This window comes from Notamacropus eugenii, chromosome 1, assembly GCF_028372415.1.
Source record: "Notamacropus eugenii isolate mMacEug1 chromosome 1, mMacEug1.pri_v2, whole genome shotgun sequence".
Classification (NCBI taxonomy): Eukaryota; Metazoa; Chordata; class Mammalia; order Diprotodontia; family Macropodidae; genus Notamacropus; species Notamacropus eugenii.
In genome coordinates, this window is record NC_092872.1 from 285202914 (window position 1) to 285222258 (window position 19345).

Consider the following 19345-nt stretch of genomic DNA (forward strand, 5'->3'; position numbering starts at 1 on the left):
TTACTCTGGAAAATGAGCTTCAGAAAAGAACCCAAGAAGCAAACAAATGATTGAATTCTGCCTTTGTTTTTTTAAACTGATTTAACTCTAATAAATGCCTAATTTGTGTGGCCCCTGGAGCTGATGCAGTGACTGTAGAAAAAGTGGAGCCAGACCTGGAGAGGAGGAGATGCTAGTTCAATCCCCTTGTTTTACAGGTAAGGAAACTGAGGACTGGTGAAGTTGTGCTTTGTTCAAAACCAAACAATGAATCATGAAGCATTGTTTAAGCACCTACTACAGGCCAGAGGTGTACTAAGTCCTGAACCAGGGGTCTTCTGACTCCAGAGATGGGATTCTTTGTACTAGCTCCCTAGATGGTAGTTAAGAAATTTCTTCTGAATTCGCAACCTTTTTTCACATTGAGTTCTGCCGATGGGATCTCTAAATAGAAATTTATGAGAAGGATAAAATTCAGATCCTTTCCATAAGCATTTATTAAGGGTTTTATGATGCACAAGGGGCTTTGCTAGGTCTTACAGTTACCAAGATCAAAATGGAGATAGTCCTTGCCCTCCAGGAGGTTATATTCTATTGTGGGATATAACATGTATATAGAAAAATAGAGGCAAGGATATTCCAGGATGGAGACAGCACCAATCCCTGGAACAAAGCAGGAAAGGATTCCTTAGATGAGCTCTGTAAGGATGGAAGAGTAGGGCTCTATTGAATAACCATTTACTCACCCTCACTTAAAGAAATGACCAAGATTCTCTAGCTCTGCCCCTTTAACAGGTGTGAATACCTCAAAGACCTTACAACAGATATAAAAAAAAATCCTTAATCATTTGGAAGGAGTGAAATGTTGGATGAAATAAAACAATACTAAAAAAATGTCTATTAAGGTTAGCTGAAGAAACTCAGTCCTTCCAATATGGGTCCTGGATCATATAGCAATTGAGTTTGGAACCTGCTTGTTCCAGTATCAGGTCAACTTAATGGTGGAAAAACCACTTTGGTCCCAGAGAAGGAATCTTTTGGGGCAGAAGAAGACAGCTGGTGATGGATGCACTTCATCCTCAGCCATCACCACTCAGCTTGACTTTAGTTCTGCTATTGAACTTCAATGACTCTGGAGAAGAGAATGAGGCTGATGATTTTGTGCAGTTCTGCCTTACTTATATTCAGTTTATGCAGAAGTCAAGACATAACCCATGATGTCATTGGTCCTCTTTGAAAATGAAGAATCAACAACAATAGGTGACTCAATGGATAGAGCCCTAAGTCTGGAATCAGGAAGACTTCAGATTCAGCCTCAGATGCTTCCTAACTGTGTGACTCTGGGCAAACTGACTAACCATGTTTGCCTCAGTTTGCCTTCTGTTAAAAAAAGAAGCCAGAGAAGAATAATAAACCATGCCATCTCTTTGCCAAGAAAACCTTCAGTGGAGTCACAAAGAGTTGTACATGACTGAATGACAAGATCTTGTCTTCTGCTCTGCTTAGTAGAATGATATCTAAGGAATGTATGACTGGTAAATAAGCAATATAAGATAAAAATGCAGAGCAAGGATGGAGGCATCCCCCCACAGGATTACCCCTCCCTGTCTTCTTCTCCTCTGTTTATTTGCTTACCAATAAGAGAAGATTATAGTACTCAAAGACCCTTATCCACCTGGTCCCTACACCTTTACAATGGATTTTTTTCCCCATGAAGTAGCTGAAATACTCTTTTGGCACTATAGACTAATGAATAAAAATTTAAAGAGGGTTAAAAGAGAATTTGCTAACCCCATGTAAGATGGTTGACTTAGCTAAGCACCTCAAACCAGTACAGAGAGAAAAGTAGGCAAAAGAACGAATGTAATCTTAAACTGGGGTCTTCTTGCATATTTTGCTGGTTGCCTCATTAGCCCCTGGCTATGTGCTAAAGAATTGTAGTTCTCCCTTTCCAGAGAAAGGATTAGTAGCAGATGGTAGCAGAGAGCAGCAGATGGCCCAGAGGAAAGTTTCACCACAGTGGAAGACCAGCAGATGGTAGCAGAAAGTAGTAGCCACAACTTTAGTAAAGATCCTCCCCCCTCTAAAAAAAATGAAGAAGCATAGCGGAGAGCAGAGCAGAGGGAAGTGAACCTTGGCTGCTCAGAAGAGGAGCTTTGACCAAAGACAATGCCAGAGGCATTGGTAGCATCACAAATGTGACTGCCAATGCCAGATGTTTCCCACATAAATACCCCTCTTCATAGGTATTCCCTGGATGTCCCCTCTGCCACTATTTGTATAGATAAGTGGGCTTTGGTTCAATGAGTGTATGTGTGTGTGTGTGTGTTAGGAGGAGGCATAGTTGTTCTCATCCCTACTCCCCTAAGAGACTGTGAGCTCCTAGAATGTAGGACCCAAGTTTTGTTTACCTTTGTGTCTTGTGAAGTGAGCAGGTAGGAGGCACAATGAACAGAGCACTGGAACTGGAATCAGGAAGACCTCATGTACTTAGTAATTGTATGACCCTAGGCAAGTCACTTCACCCTGTCTGCCTTGGTTTCCTCATCTATAAAATGACCTGAAGAAAGAAATGTCCAATTACTTCAGTATCTCTTCCAAGAAAACCCCAAATGGTGTCATAAAGAGTCAGACAGGACTGAAAAATGACTCAACAACAACAACTTGTAGAACACTCAACAGTCAATAAGTCTAGAAGCATCTATTAAGCACTTACTATATGCCAAGCACTGTAAGATAGCGTTCAGTAAATGCTTGCTCAGCCTCTCAGCTGAGATGTAGTTCACTTGTGAGCAACTTAATCTTCACGACATCGTTTCTTGCCACGAATTTGAAACAGCTTACCCTTCAGCCTCTTTATCCAAATGCTCTAGACAGTGAGTGTTAACTTCAGAAAAAAAAAATGCCTTGTGATTCTATTGGGCTAGTCAGCATCCACTGAGGAACTGAGAAGTCCTTAGACCAGAGGCCCTACTTGAGTCCATCCTAGGATGGCCCCTGACCCCCTCAGTTACCATCCTTGATGATTCTTATTGAACTGAAGGCCTCTGCTTACTTATTTACCACCATCTGATAACATTTGCCATTAAAAACTGTTTGTTGGATGATATCTTATCAAAGTATTGTTTGTGCCTCAGATTAGCCACTGCTTAGTTCAAGATGTATGTAATCAGCTTATTTCAAGATTAATTCATGGGGGAGGGGGAGACACTTAATTTGTATAAAGATATTTACTGCATTTTAACAGAGCAGTTAAAATGAATATGGCTGTGGCTGAGTCCACCAGGTCATGTAAACATTTGAAGGGATGATCTTGGAAATGCGTCTCTTTGATCCCCCAATGTTATTATGCAGCCCAGACCTTTGCGCTTTGCAGAATAGAGAAAGGTCACTGGTGAAATGAGATGAATATTTCCAGCCTGTCCCAGGGCAGCCTCAGCTCCCAGCCTCAGACTGGCTGCTAATTCATCACTCTCCCATTTGAGAGGTGGCAAGAAGGTTCATAGGAGGGAAGTGGATGGATGGGGCCCTGGAGAGAGAACATCCCCTGAGTACAAATCAAAGGTGCCTTGTGGCGCAGTCAGAGAAGCCGTCCACTGTCCTTGAGCTCTCAGGATCGTCAGGTCTTATTTGGGAGTGGGCGTGGATCATATTTCTGTGGTATGTATTCTGTCCATGAGGCTGGCATTTTGACAGTCTGCCTTTTCCTGTGCTGAAGGAGGCAGCCTCCTCCTAGTTGCACAGTATCTCTGGTGGGCATCAGTAAGAGAATTGGGGATGAGTAGAATCACTCAGAACAGTCCCTCTCCTTTAGCTTTTAGGGTTCACTCATTGATTTGGCTAGCTTATGGCTCCTTACTCCATCTAAATCCCTCACTTACTATAGAAAATATTAGCATTAATAATAATAATAATAAACTCACTTAAAATGTCCCAACACAAACCAAGGAATCCATTGCCAGAATCAAGTCATGGGTTCCAGAGCAGAGTCTTGGGTTCCACCTTCCTCCCACCCCCAGCTCATTTGATTACTTAGATTATAAATGTTCTGAGAAAAGTTTGGGCCTTTAGAACTTCCAAACTTCCAGAAATAGTCATTTAGCTCAAGTAAATTAATCTGAATATGTGTTGACTTAGAACCTCAAGAAAGACTTGACTTTCCACATTTGTTTCTTATTACGCTCCATTTTCAAATTAATTTGTGCAGCTGAACAGCTTCCATCATTGGGAGAAGCTGTCATTATTATTATTGTTTTACTTTTCCCCAGTATTTTCAGCTGCTGTCCTTTGTCAGCCACTTTTGATTGGGTTATATCTAACATATCCTGACAAATTTCTGATTACACATCTATAAAACTATTGCTCTTCTGATCTCTACCCCTTTTATAAGGTCACACCCCAATCCAGGCCTTTATCACATTTTAACTTGAACTTTTTCAAAAGCCCCTTAATGGGTCTCCATATCACAAGTCTTTCCTCTCTCCCTTTCATCCACCAATCAGCTGCAAGTGAACTTCCAAAAGATCAAATCTTACTGTGTCATTGCTCCCTACTTCAGCTAGTTTCAATTATGAAGTCTTCTGCTTCATATCCAAAGCCCTTCGGAACCTTGTCAGAACATGATTGTCAGAACAACTGACATTTCCAGGCTTAATATGCTTTTTTCCTCCTCACATACTCTGTGTTTTAGGAAAACTGACCTTCCTGCTGCCCTGTACACAACATTCAACCTGACTTCTCCAAGTCTTTGTGCAGTACTCCCCAGTGCCTAGCTTGCACTCTCTTCTCCTCTTGGCCTCTATAAATACATAGCTTCCTTTGAAAAGCAACTCAAACCTTACCTCTTGTAAGAGACTTTTCCTGGCACCCTCAAGTGCCAGTGTTGCTACACCAAAATGGCAGTGTAGATATTTTGGCATGTTCTTATTTGTATATGTGTTGTTTCCCACTATGGAATAGAAGCTCTAAGAGGACAGAAACTGCCTCATCTTTATCTTTTATTTTTAACACCTTTGTCAGTCCATAGCCCATAGTAGGTGCTTTTTAAAAACTATTTGTTGAGTGATTGACACTGTAACCACTAAGGGAGGGCTAAATCATAGTTTCACTCATTTTATAATTTAATCATGCCAATTGGTGCACATGTAGGTATATGGGAACTCAGATGCAGTATTTCTGGGTTGTTTAGCATAAAATTCAGTGCCTACATTGTACCAGACCTTGGGGGTACAAAGACAACAAATCAAAACAGGATTTGATTTCAGGGAACCAAGATTCCACAAGGTGGAAAGAACATTTGCAGAAATGTAAAAACCTGGGGACTTTCTGGGGGGGCAGAGCTATGATGGCTGAGTGAGAGCAACAACTCACCTAAGCTCTTAGACAAACTCCTTCAGATACCTCTAAAAAGAGAATATGACCAAATTTTGGAGGTGCAAAATCCAATAGGAAACAGACTGTGACAGATTCACAGCCCAGGACAGACTGAAAGGTTGACAGGAAGGATCTGTTCCATGGGGGTGAGCTCACAGCACACAACGCAGCGAAGCTTAAGGGCTCTGGGGTGGCCTGGGGCAGCAGCAGGCCGAACGGTGGAGTGGTAGCCCAAGGTGAGAGACCAGCAGAGCTGAGCGAGTGACAGCCACTGAGCCCCAGATGTCAGCCATAGCAGCTCCTGAGACTTTCAGCCTGCAGATCAAATGTCTGTAAGTCACCTACTAGAACTTCCAGGAACTAAAATGGTGGAGTGATCAGTAAAAGCTCTCTCCTCCTCCCTTGTTGACCTTGAAAGAACCATAAAATATTTCCCCAGAAAAATCCCAGATCAGTGGGCACAGTGAAGGGGTAAATGGTCTCATAACACCTGAGGCTAAGAAAAGAGCTAAAGGGGATTCCTCTTATTGTGGTGGAGGCAAATAGAAAAGATAGGGGTCCCAGGGTCGTGGAAACTCGCACTAGGATCTAGGTGTGCCTCAGTGCTAGGAGAGGAGCTCCAGAGGAGGTGGAAACCTAGGCATGCCTCGGTGCTCTAGGGGAAATGGGAAGACAATAGGGCAGCCAGGATCACCAACCCCTGAGCTAGCCTTTGCCTCAGCTCAACTGAGGAGATATCCTGGGACAAGACCACCCCTCTCCCACACTTAACAAGCTAGTCCCAGGCCTGTTTGAGGAAACACACAAAAAAGATAAAAAGGCATCTGCCTTTAGATTTTTTACACCAGTCAGCTCAACATCAAGTTCTGCAACTTCTAACTGAAAGAACCAGAAGCCACAACACAAATAATCATCATGAGCAAGAAAAAGCAAAACAAGGGTGAAAAAAATCATAGAATCTTTCTATGGGGATAAGGACCAAAAGAAAGAATACCAAAAAGGTCAATAGTGAGAATGTACTCCCATCTGAAACTTCAGAAGTGACCATGAACTGCTCACATGCACAAACAGCTCTCTTAGAACAGCTGAAGAAGGAAATAGAAGAAAAACTGGTCAATGATTTTAAAAGTATGAAAAAAAATTCACTGATGAGAACATCTCTTTAAAAAGGAAAATTGGACAAATGGAAAAGGAAACATAAAATCTAACTGGAAAAATTGGACAAATGGAAAAGAAAGTGCAAAAACTAACTGGAGAAAATAACTCCTTAAAAGGAACATTTGGACAGATGGAAAAGGAGATGCAAAAGTTAACTGAAGAAAATAATTAGATAAAAATTAGAATTGGGCAAGTAGAAACTAATGACTCTATGAGACATCAAGAATCAGTCAAAAAAAAAATCTAAAGAATGAAAAGATAGAAGAAAATGTAAAATATCTAATTGAAAAAACAACTGACCTGGAAAATAGGTCCAGGAGAGAAAATTTAAGAATTATTGGCCTACCAGAAAGTCAGGATGAAGAAAAGAGTCTAGATAATATCTTCCAAGAAATCATCAAGGAAAACTGTCCAGAACTGCTAGATCCAAGGGCAAAATAGTCATTGAAAGAATTCACCGTTCACCTCCTGAAAGGGATCTCAAACTAAAAATCCCAAGAAATATTGTTGCCAAATTCCAGAATTATCAAGTGAAAGGGAAAATACTACAGGCAGCCAGAAAGAAACCATTGAAATATAGAGGAACAACAATCAGGATCACACAGGACCTTGCAGCTTCTACATTAAAATATCAAAGGAATTGGAATACGATATTCCATAAAGAAAGGATCTGGGACTACAACCAAAGATCAATTACTCATCAAAGTTCAGCATAACATTTCAGGCAAGGAGATGGACATTCAATGAAATTAGGGATTTCCAGACTTTCCTGACAAAAAGGCCAGAACTCTATAGAAAATTTGATCTTCAAATGCAGATTGCAAGAGAGGCACAAAAAAGGTAAACAGAGGAAAGTAAAAACTTGTTACTCAATTTGGGCAAACTGTTTACCTCCCTATAAGGAAAGATGATACTTGTTAATCCTGAAAATTGTACATCTATTATGAAATATAAAAGGGATATACAGAGAGGGAATGGGTATAAAGTAAATGATGTGATGATAAAAATATGATTGAAGCTTGCAAAGAGATTGTAATGGGAGATTTGAAAAGGAGGAAGCAGAAAATGGTAAATTACATCACAGGAAGAAGTACAAAATTATAGTAGGGGGACAGATGGGAGAGATGAGCATTGTTTGAGAAGTACTCTCATCTGATTTGGTTCAAGAAGGAGTAATAAATTTAATTAAGTATATAAATCTAACTAGCTCTATAGGCAGTAGGAGGGGAAGGGGGGAGAAAGGGGAGGGGAAGCTAAAAGGGAGGGAAGAAATAGTAGAGGTAAAGGGGAGTAAAAGGTAGGGGGGCTGAAAGAAGGAAGGGAAGACTGAAGGAAGTGGTGGTAAAAAGTAAAAACTCTATTGAGGAGGGGAAGGGAGATGGGAGGACTAAAAGCACAAACAGTGGGAAAGAGGATGGAGGGGCAGACACAGATTGTAATCATAACTGTGAATGGGAATGGAATGAACTCTCCCATAAAACAGAGATGGATAGCAGAATGGATTAAAAGCCATAATCCAACAATATGTTGTTTACAAGAAACACATTTGAAATGGGGGAATACACACAGGGTAAAGGTAAAAGGGTGGAGCAGAATATATTATGCCTCAGCTGATGTAAGAAAAGCAGGGGTAGCAATCCTAATCTGAGACAAAGAAAAAGCAGAAATAGATCTAATCAAAAGAGATAAAGAAGGAAACTATATCCTGCTAAAAGGCACAATAAATAATGAACCAATATCACTACTAAACATGTATGCTTTGAGTGGTATAGCATCCAGATTCTTAGAGGAGAGGTTGGGGGAGTTGAAGGAAAAAATAAACAGCAAAACTATACTAGTAGGGGACATCAACCTCCCCCTCTCTGAGCTTGATAAGTCTACCTCAGAAGAAACAAGAAAGAGGTTAAGGAGATAAATAAAACTCTGGATAAAGTAGATATGATAGATCTCTGGAGAAAACTGAATGGTAATAGAAAGGAATATACCTTTTTCTTAGCAGTACATGGCACATATACAAAAATTGGCCATATTGTAGGGCATAAAAATCTCACAATCCAGTGCAGAAAGGCAGAGATAGTCAATGCATCCTTCTCAGATCATAATGCAATAAAAATTATATGTAATAAAAGGCCATGGAAAGATAAACCAAAAATTAATTGGAAACTAAGTAATCTAATCCTAAAGAAGGAGTGGGTTAGACAAGAAATCATAGAAACAATCAACAACTTCATTCAAGAGAATGACAATAGTGAGACAACCTACCAAATCTTATGGAGTACTGCAAAAGCAGTTCTTAGGGAAAGTCTTATATCTTGGAATGTCTACATGAATAAAATAGAGAAAGAGGAGATCAATGACTTGGGTATGCAGCTGGAAAAGCTAGAAAAATAACAAATTGAAAATCCCCAAGTAAATACCAAATTAGAAATACTGAAATCCAAAGGAGAGATTAATACAATTGAAATTAAGAAAACTATTGAATTAATAAATAAAACCAATAGTGGGCTATATGAAAAAACTAATAAAATTGATAAACCTTTGCTTAATCTAATTTTAAAAAAATAAAGAAGAAAATCAAGTTACTAAAATCAAAAATGAAAGGGGTGAACTCACCTTCAATGAGGAAGAAATTAAAACAATAGTTAGAGATTACTTTGCCCAACTTTATGCCAATAAATTTGACAATCTAAATGAGATTTATGAATATTTTAAAAAATACAAATTGCCCAGATTAGCAGAAGAGGAAATGGAATACTTGAACAAACCCATCTCAGAAAAAGAAATTGAACAAGCCATCAATGAACTCCCTAGAAAAAAATCTTCAGGGCCAGATGGATTTACAAGTGAATTCTATCAAATATTTAAAGAACAGTTAATTCCAGTGCTATAGAGACTATTTTTGAAAATTGGGGAAGGAGTCCTCCCAAATTCTTTTTATGATACAAGTATGGTTTTGATACCTAAACCAGGAAGAGATGAAACAGAGAAAGAAAATTATAGACCAATTTCTCTAATGAATATAGATGTGAAAATTTTAAATAAGATTTTAACAAAACTAATACAGCAACTTATCATGAGAATAATACATTATGATCAATTAGGATTCATACCAGGAATGCAGAGTTGGTTCAATATTAGGAAACTATTAGCATTGTCGACCATATCAACAACAAAACTAACAGAAATCATACGATTATCTCAATAGATGCAGAAAAACTTTTGACAAAATACAACCCCCATTCCTATTAAAAGCATTAGAAAGCATAGGAATAAAGGGAACTTTCCACAAAATAATAAGCAGTATCTACTGAAAACCTTCTGCAAGCATTATATGTAAAGGTGATAAACTAGACACATTTTCAATAGGATCAGGGGTGAAACAAGGATGGCCATTATCACCACTATTATTCAATATGGTAATAGCAACGTTAGCCATAGCAATTAGACAAGATAAAGAAACTGAAAGAATTAGAATAGATGAAGAAAATAAGTTATCACTCTTTGAAGATGATATCATGATATACTTAGAAAATCCCAGATATTCAACTACTTGAAACAATAAACAATACTGGCAAAGTTACAGGTTACAAAATAAACCCCCATGAATCTTCTGTATTCCTATATATTAGTAACAAAGTCCAACAGCAAAAGATAGAATGAGAAATCCCATTTAAAGCTAGGGTAGACATTATGAAATATTTCTGAGTTTACTTGCCAAAACAAACTCAGGGACTATGTGAACACAACTACAAGACACTTTTCACACAAATAAAGTCAGATCTAAGTAACTGGAAAACTTCAGTTGCTCATGGGTAGCCTGAGCCAATATAATAAAAATGGCAATTTTGCCTAAATTAATTTACTTATTTAGCGCCATACCAATTAAATTTTCAGATGATTATTTTCTAGAGCTGGAAAGAATAGTATTAAAATTCATCTGGAAGAACAAAAGGTCCAAAATATCAAAGGGACTAATGAAAAGAAATGGTAGGGAAGGTAGCCTAGCATTACCAGATCTCAAATTGTATTATAAAGCAGCAAGTATCAGAACCACTTGGTACTGGCTAAGAAACAGAAGGGTAGACAGGTGGAAAATGCTAGGTACTCAAGACACAGTAGACAATGAATATAGCAATTTACTGTTTTTTTTTGTTTTGTTTTCCTTGGATGCAGGAGATATACTATTTATTTTTCTAAACAAAAGGATTAAGTTGTTTGATGCTTAGGTTGGGTTTTTTGGGGGAGGGATCTCCCCACTTGGATTCAGAAATTTCATTTGCTTTCTTATTCCTTTGAATATCTCTTTATAGGCCATATCTATGTAGTTTTGCAAATGACTTCCATAGTAGTTGTGTTGTGTAAGACTAACTATATTTCCCTCCACCCTATCCTGCCTCCCATTGCTTCTATTCTCTCTTTTAATCCTGTCCCTCTCCAGGAGTGTTAACTTCAAATTGCTCCCTCCTCCCATTGCCCTCCCTTCCATCATCCCCCCCCCCCACCCTGCTTATCCCCTTCTCCCCCACTTCCCTGTATTGTAAGATAGGTTTTCATACCAAAATGAGTGTGCATTTTATTCCTTCCTTTAGTGGAATGTGATGAGGGTAAACTTCATGTTTTTCTCTTACCTCCCCTCTTTTTCCCTCCACTAAAAAGTCTTTTGCTTGCCTCTTTTATGAGAGATAATTTGCCCCATTCCATTTCTCCCTTTCTCCTCCCAATATATTTCTCTCTCACTGCTTAATTTCATTTTTTTGAGATATGATCCCATCCTATTCAATTCACTCTGCGCACTCTGTCTCTATGTGTGTGCACGTGTGCGCATGTGCATGTGTGTGTATGTAATCCCACCAACTACCCAGATACTGAAAAGTTTCAAGAGTTACAAATACTTTCTTTCCATGTAGGAATGTAAACAGTTCAACTATAGTAAGTCCCTTATGACTTCTCTTTGCTGTTTACCTTTTCATGATTCTCTTCATTCTTGTGTTTGAAAGTCAAATTTTCTTTTCAGCTCTGATCTTTTCATCAAGAATGCTTGAAAGTCCTCGATTTCAATGAAAGACCATTTATTCCCTTGAAGTCTTATACTCAGTTTTGCTGGGTAGGTGATTCTTGGTTTTAGACCTAGTTCCTTTGACTTCTGGAATATCCTATTCCATGCCCTTCAATCCCTTAATGTAGAAGCTGCTAGATCTTGTGTTATCCTGATTGTATTTCCACAATACTTGAATTGTTTCTTTCTAGCTGCTTGCAATATTTTCTCCTTGACCTGGGAACTCTGAAATTTGGCCACAATGTTCTTAGGAGTTTCTCTTTTTGGATCTCTTTCAGGCGGTGTTCTGTGGATTTCTTGAATACTTATTTTGCCCTCTGGTTCTAGAATATCAGGGCAGTTTTCCTTGATAATTTCATGAAAGATGATATCTAGCCTTTTTTTTGATCATGGCTTTCGGGCAGTTTCACAATTTTTAAATTGTCTTTCCTGGATCTATTTTCCAGGTCAGTTGTTTTTCCAATGAAATATTTCACATTATCTTCCATTTTCTCATTCTTTTGGTTTTGTTTTGTGATTTCTAAGTTTCTCATAAAGTCATTAGCCTCCATCTGTTCCATTCTAATTTTGAAAGAACTATTTTCTTCAGTGAGCTTTTGAACCTCCTTTTCCATTTGGCTAATTCTGCTTTTGAAAGCATCCTTCTCCTCATTGGCTTTTTGAACCTCTTTTGCCAATTGAGTTAGCCTATTTTTCAAGGTGTTATTTTCTTCAGCATTTTTTTGGGTCTCCTTTAGCAAGGTGTTGTCCTGCTTTTCATACTTTTCTTGCATGTCTCTCATTTCTCTTCCCAGTTTTTCCTCCACCTCTCTAACTTGATTTTCAAAATCCTTTTTGAGCTCTTCTATGGCCTGAGCCCATGGAATATTTATTTTGAATGTTTGGGATACAGAAGCCTTGACTTTTACATCTTTCCTTGATGGTAAGCATTGTTCTTCCTCATCAGAAAGGAAGGGAGGAGATATCTGTTCACCAAGAAAGTAACCTTCTATGGTCTTATTTTTTTTCCCCCTTTTCTGGGCATTTTCCCAACTGGTTACTTGACTTCTGAGTGTCCTCTCCACACCCATCTCCCCTCCAGATCTGCCCAGCCAGTGCTTGGGGTCTGAGATTCAAATGCTGCTTCCCAGCCTCAGGGCTTTCAGCTGGGGCAGGGCTGCTATTCAAAGTGAGATTAAGTTCAGGTGCTCAGTGGGGGCAGGGCCACCACTCAGGGCTTAATTCCCTCAGGGGGTTTATGCAGAGACCTTCAACAATGGATCTGAGCTCCTCCCTGCTTTGGGAGCCCTTGTCTGCTGCTGCCTCTGCTGCTGCCTCCTGAGGGGGCCTGAGTTATGGAGACACCCCGCTTCCCTCTTGGCGTGCTGAAAAGACCCTCTCACTGACCTTTGGTGCCTGTGGGTGGAGGGACCTGCGTGGATGCTGGAGATTCTGTCCCTGAAGCCTGCTCAGATCTGCTCCTCTCAGTGCCACGTGGCCAAGGCAGGGCTGGGCTCCACTCCAGGTCTGGTGCTTGATGAACCTATTAGGTCAGTTTTTCAGGTCTCTCTGGAACAGAAATCTCCTCTGCTCTGTTGTTCTATGGCTTCTGCTGCTCCAGAATTTGTTGGGAGTTCTTCTTTACAGGTATTTTATGGGCTATGGGTTTGGAGCTAGCATATGTGTATCTTTCTACTCCACCATCTTGGCTCCAGCAATTTACTGTTTGATAAACCCAAGGATCCCACCTTCTGGGATAAGAACTCACTGTTTTACAAAAAAGAAAAAACAAAACAAAACAAAACCAAAAAAAAAAAAAACTAGATAGTGTAGCAGAAACTAGGCATAGACCAATGCCTGACACCATACACAACAATAAAATCCAAACGGGTACACTATCTAGATATAAAGATTGATACTATGGACAAATTGGAGGAGCAAGGAATAGCATATTTATCAGATTTATGGAGAAGGGAAGAATTTTTGACTAAAGAAGAGATAGAAAGCATTATGAAATGCAATATGGATAGTTTTGATTACATTAAACTGAAAAGTTTTTGCACATATAAACTCAAAGCAAAGAAAATAAATAAACCAACATGTGTACAGAGCTAATTAAAAATTACATGAGGGCTCTAAGAAATTGGGCAAGGACATCAGGATAGACCTCATAGAACATGTTGTGTTTGAGTTGAGCTTGGAAAAAGATGTAGAGAATTGAGGAAGCAAGCATGGGAAGGGAGAACATACCGCGAATTGGGGATGGTAGTTTGGGTAGTGAGAGTTGGAGGCATGAAAGGAGGGCATTCCACGCATTCAGGGCAGCCTGTGTTCCTTAGGAGAACAGGAAAGAATGAACAGTTTAAAGCCAAAGTCAGCAAGAACAGAAATGCTCTTTCTTGGAACATTCATTCTCAAACTATTACACTCAAACCAGGACAACAACTTGCTGTTGTGGTAAGACAGAGGAGTCATTTAAGTCAGCTTAAACAGTGTTTTAATTTGCAGCCCGTAAAACCTTAAATGACTGACGACCTGATGGTGGAAACATGCACACCACCTTCCATCACCAAAACAAATATGAATGCCAAGTTTTGTTTTAAAACCATCCAGGTGATGTCATTGGCCCAGGGACATACAAGATGAGGAAAATACCAATGGAAATCAGAGCCTGATGTTGAGAGAGTTCCCAGGGACTCCTATAGCTGTCCACACATAGGTTACCCCTAACAAAATCCCCTAAAATAAGATTGAATAAATTCAATGTATCCACTCACCTTTCTCCCTTTTATCTATTTTCTTTCTTTTTCTTCCTTCCTTCCTTCATTTCTTTTTCTTTCTTTCTTTCTTTCTTTCTTTCTTTCTTTCTTTCTTTCTTTCTTTCTTTCTTTCTTTCTTTCTTTCTTTCTTTCTTTCTTCCTTTCTTTCTTTCTTCCTTTCTTTTCATCTAGCCACCTATTTATATATCTATCACTTGTCATCTTTCTGTGACCTATCTGCCATCTCTCTCTGTTTCTCTACCCATCGGTCTGTCTATATATCTATCTACCTATCTCTCTGTCTATCTATCTTTCCATCTATCTATCTACCTACCCATCTTTCTTTCTGGCTGTTTCTCTCTCTCTCTCTCTCTCTCTCTGTCTCTGTCTCTGTCTCTCTCTCTCTCTCTCTCTCTCTCTTTCTCCCTCTCTTTCTCTCCATCTCTATCCATCTACTTATCATCTATCAGATATCTGTTATCTAAGAATTACTCTGGCAATTAAAAGAAACACTCAGATTTTTTGTAGAGCTTCTACAGAGCTTCTACAATGCAGTGCATTGTAAGAGACAGAGAACCTTGAGGCTTTGAGGACCTGGGTTCAAGTCCTACTTCTGACACATGCTTGCTGCATGATGCTGCAGAAGTTACTCAACTTTTCCAGGTTCTTGGTAACACTCTAAGTCTCAAGGGAGGCCCTTACATGCAATGGTACAAGGAATTTCCTCAACTACTAACTCCCTATACTAATGACATCACAGTTCCATTCCCAGTCTTCAATGTATGTGTGCACATGTGCATGTACGTGTGTGTAATGTATATTCTACATTCAGGCCAAAATATTACCTTAAGGAAGAAAATAAGAACAAATACAAAAACAAATAAAATGTATCCATGTGCAGTCTGGGACAAACCATGGTTGAACCAGTTTATGAGAGGTATATTTGTACCAATAAGTATCCCAGTATACACAGAGGGGCCTGCTATCACAGGTTCTTAGATCTTCATTCATAAAAGGAAAGGCAACTTTTGAGGGGTTAACAGTCACATTAATCCAGCACATGTATCATTACTTTAGACAAGCACATGTATCATTCACCTATTTCATGGGAGTCAGCACCCTGAACTTCAAAGAAAATACAGAGAAATTAAAAATCAACAGACATGGCTTCTTCTGCCTGAATTCAACAGACAGTTCTAACTGTCTGACCACAGTTACCAGAGAGGGAAGCACAACATCTGAGTTCTCAAAGCCAGGGGAGCTCCTTAGAGGTTTCCCAAAGTCCTCATCTGGCCAAAAAAAAAAAAAAAAGCTAAGCCCCAATGTCAAACCTCACCCTTAGAGTCTTTATATACCTTTTAGAACCAGATGGCATGACATCCCTTAAGAACAAGTGCTTCATTAACAAAAGGTGTGGACCTCTTACAAACCTTCCCATACTTGAGACAATGGATGGGAAAGGTCCTCTTCAGTCACATTCAAATAGAGGCATTATACTTCTTGATTATATACTAAAACAAAAACAGCAAAGGATCCTATTTTACTTGCCATTACAATATTCCTGCCACACATATCTTGCTTATAAATATTTGTTTCCTTGTTGTCTTCTCAGAGTATGAGTTCCTTGAGACACAGACTGTCTTTTACCTTTCTTTGTGACTTCAGCACCAAAGACTGTGCGTAGCACACAGCAGGTGCTTAATAAATGCTTATCAAATGACTGACTGAGTAACTGACTCACAACATGAGGATTTTACAGCAGTTTTAGCATAAGCAGAATTGAGGGAAAGGAGCATTTCAGTTAAAAGGTGTCTGCAGTTTCAAAGGGCTGAGGGAGCCCTGAGGATGCCCTCATGAAACCATGATCTCATTGATGGAACATCTCCCACCAGGGGTCACAGCTGCAAATCCCCCAAACCCTGGCAGTGGGCACTCTTATCCTCTGCATTGCCCTTTCCACCTTCCATTGAATGACTATTAATCACCTATCCCAGGGGGCATCCCTCTGATCTTTTTAAGGAAAGGGTCCCATGTAGGGGATGATATGCTATGCTATGATGCAGTGGGAGTAGAGCAGTCTCTTTCAGTCTCAATTTTCTCCTCTGTAAAGTGGAAATAGTACCTGCCTCCCCAACTGCTATCAAATTGTACCAAATTGGGTAATTAACTAAGGGTGCTTTGGATATCTTGCAGAGCTGTAGAAATCTTCCTTATTTCAATCTTTCACTTTCATCATGAATTGTCCCAGTTCTGGCCTGGAAGTCTTAGATTTTTTGTTTGCAAGTCCTGCTTGGTAATAAGTGGCTACTTACTTACCTTCATCATGAATCTTTGAATTCTCTGGTTTGCTGTAGTTGTGACTGTTCCAAGACAATATGTCATGATTTGCGCCCAGTACATCACTTGGAGAATGGAAAAGCTGAATATGGCAGAAGGAATAAGTTGGTTCATTAAGAGCACATGCAGTTGGTCCAATATGGCCTGCCCACTCTGATTCAACTGTTTTGTTCAAGGCCCAGCTACAGATCACTCCCAAGATACTGATGATTGGACTTAGCTGGTGGTTTGTCTGACTGAGTGATACAACTTTGTTAGGAAGGAGAAAATCCCTAAAGTCTAGGACTGATGACCAGCCAAACCAAGTCTTCTTACTCAGGCTGGACATGGGTGAGATTTGGTCTAGTCTAATGGAGGCCACACAAGGTGACTCATGTGGCAAAATTAACAAGACAGATGACCCAGAACTATGACTGGCCTCATGGTTGGTTGATTCAACCAGAACTGTAAAAGGTAATACAACTACTCCTCAGGAAACATTCCAGGGTCCCATGAATTATTACTTAACCTTTCTTGGGTCTCTCTTTCCTCATCTTTAGATCTGATATAATAAGGCCTTTGTTAAAACCCTACCAGATTGTCATAAAGATTAAATGAGCTACCTTGTGGAAAATATACTATAAATATTAAAATACTATGTAAATGTCATTTAGCTCTTCTTTTAGAAGGTTCTTCCCAATATCTGACCTACAGCTTCCTGGCTGAAACTTTATCCTATTCTCTCTTATTCTTTCAGTGACATAAAGAAAAATAGTGATACATTATCAGCCATAGATGCTGACCTAGTCCTGGCCTTCAGGTGAGCCTCATTTCACCATTGGCTCTGTGCCCTTTTCTGTAACTAAAGTCCAACAAGATGAGATGGTTAATTATATGCCATCATCCCTTCTTGCCGACATGATTTTGGTCACTGACATCAAAACAATTAGGCATCTTTAGATATTACTAAATGTATGTATACTTTTTAATTCAAGCAAAAATTCTCAATGAGAAATCAATCCCTAAGGGATGAGATTCCTGACATGAATAGTGGTCCCAAATACTGTGCACCGATACCTACAGACAGAGTAAGGAGTCAGAGGTACCTGGATAGGAAAGTGCATCTGGAGACATCTCAATCATCCATCCTGAGACCATTATGGAGGAAAATGAAGTTGATGGAGAGATGTCCACAGAAACAAAAATGTCATCAATGGGTGTATTATCTTTGTTGTTGTTGTTGTTGTTTTTGTTTATTAGAATATCAGAAAGTAGAAAACAATCATATCCTTGGATAATTTCTATTATTTTTTTCTTTTCTAATTTCTAATGAAAAGCCCTCATGTAGAGAATTTATGTTGACTTGAAGCATTTTTAATTATCTATTCTTAGTTTTCAACATTCACTTCCACAAGATTTTGAATTCCAAATTTTCTTCCCATCTCTCACCTCTGCCCACTCTAAGACAGTGTGCATTCTGATTATCCCTTCCCCCAATCTAGCCTCCCTTCTGTCATACCTCTTCCTTCTCTTATCCCCTTCCCCTCTATTTTCTTGTAGGGCAAGTTAAATTTCTATACCTCAATGCCTGTATGTCTTCTTTCCCAAATGCATGTAAAACCAGTTTTTAACATTAGTTTTTAACACTTTGAGTTCCAACTTCTCTCCCTTCTTCCTCCCTCCCCACCCATCCCTAGTGAGAAGGCAAGGAATTTGATATAGGTTATACATGTGTCATGCAAAACACTTCCATAAAAATCATGATGTGAAAGACTATATTTCCCTCCATCCTATTCTGTCCACTATTTATTCTAACCTCTCTTTTGACCCTGTCCCTCCTCAAAAGTGTTTACTTCTAGTTACCTCTTCCTCCCATTTGCCCTCCCTTCTATCATTCCCCAACCCCAGCTTATTCCCTTCCCCCCTATTTTCCTGTAGTGTAAGATAGATTTTCATACCAAATTGAGTGTATGTTGTTCCCTCCTTAATCCAAATCCCATGAGAGTAGGTTCAGTTTTCCCCTCTTATCTTCCCCTCTTCCCCTCCATTGAAAAAGCTTTTTCTTGTCTCCTTTATGAGAAAGATATAATTTACCTCATTCAATTTCTCAATTTCTCCTCCCAATATATTTCTCTCATGCCCCTTAATTTTATTTTTTAGGTATCATCCCTTCATATTCAACTCATTCTGCACCTTCTGTCTATATGTATATAATTCCTCCAACTACCCTAATACTGAGAAAAGTCTCAAGAGCTGCAGATATGATCTTTCCATGTAGGAATGTAAACAGTTCAACTTTAATAATTCTCTTATGATTTCTTTTTCTTGTTGACTTTTTCATGGTTCTCTTGATTCTTGTATTTTCTATTCAGCTCTGCTCTTTTCATAAGAATACTTGAAAGTCCTCTATTTTATTGAATGACCATTTTTTCCCCTTGAAGTATCATGCTCAGTTTTGCTGGATAGGTGATTCTTGATTTTAATCCTAGTTTCTTGGACCTCTGGAATATCATATTCTAAGCCCTCCAATCCCTTAATGTAGAAGCTGCTAGATCTTGTGTTATCCTTATTGTATTTCCACAGTTCTCAGACTGTTTCTTTCTGACTCCTTACAGTAATTTCTTCTTGACCTTGGAACTCTGGAATTTAGCTATAATATTCCTAGAAATTTTCCCTTTGGAATCTCTTTCAGGAGGTTATCAGTGGATGATTTCAATATCTATTT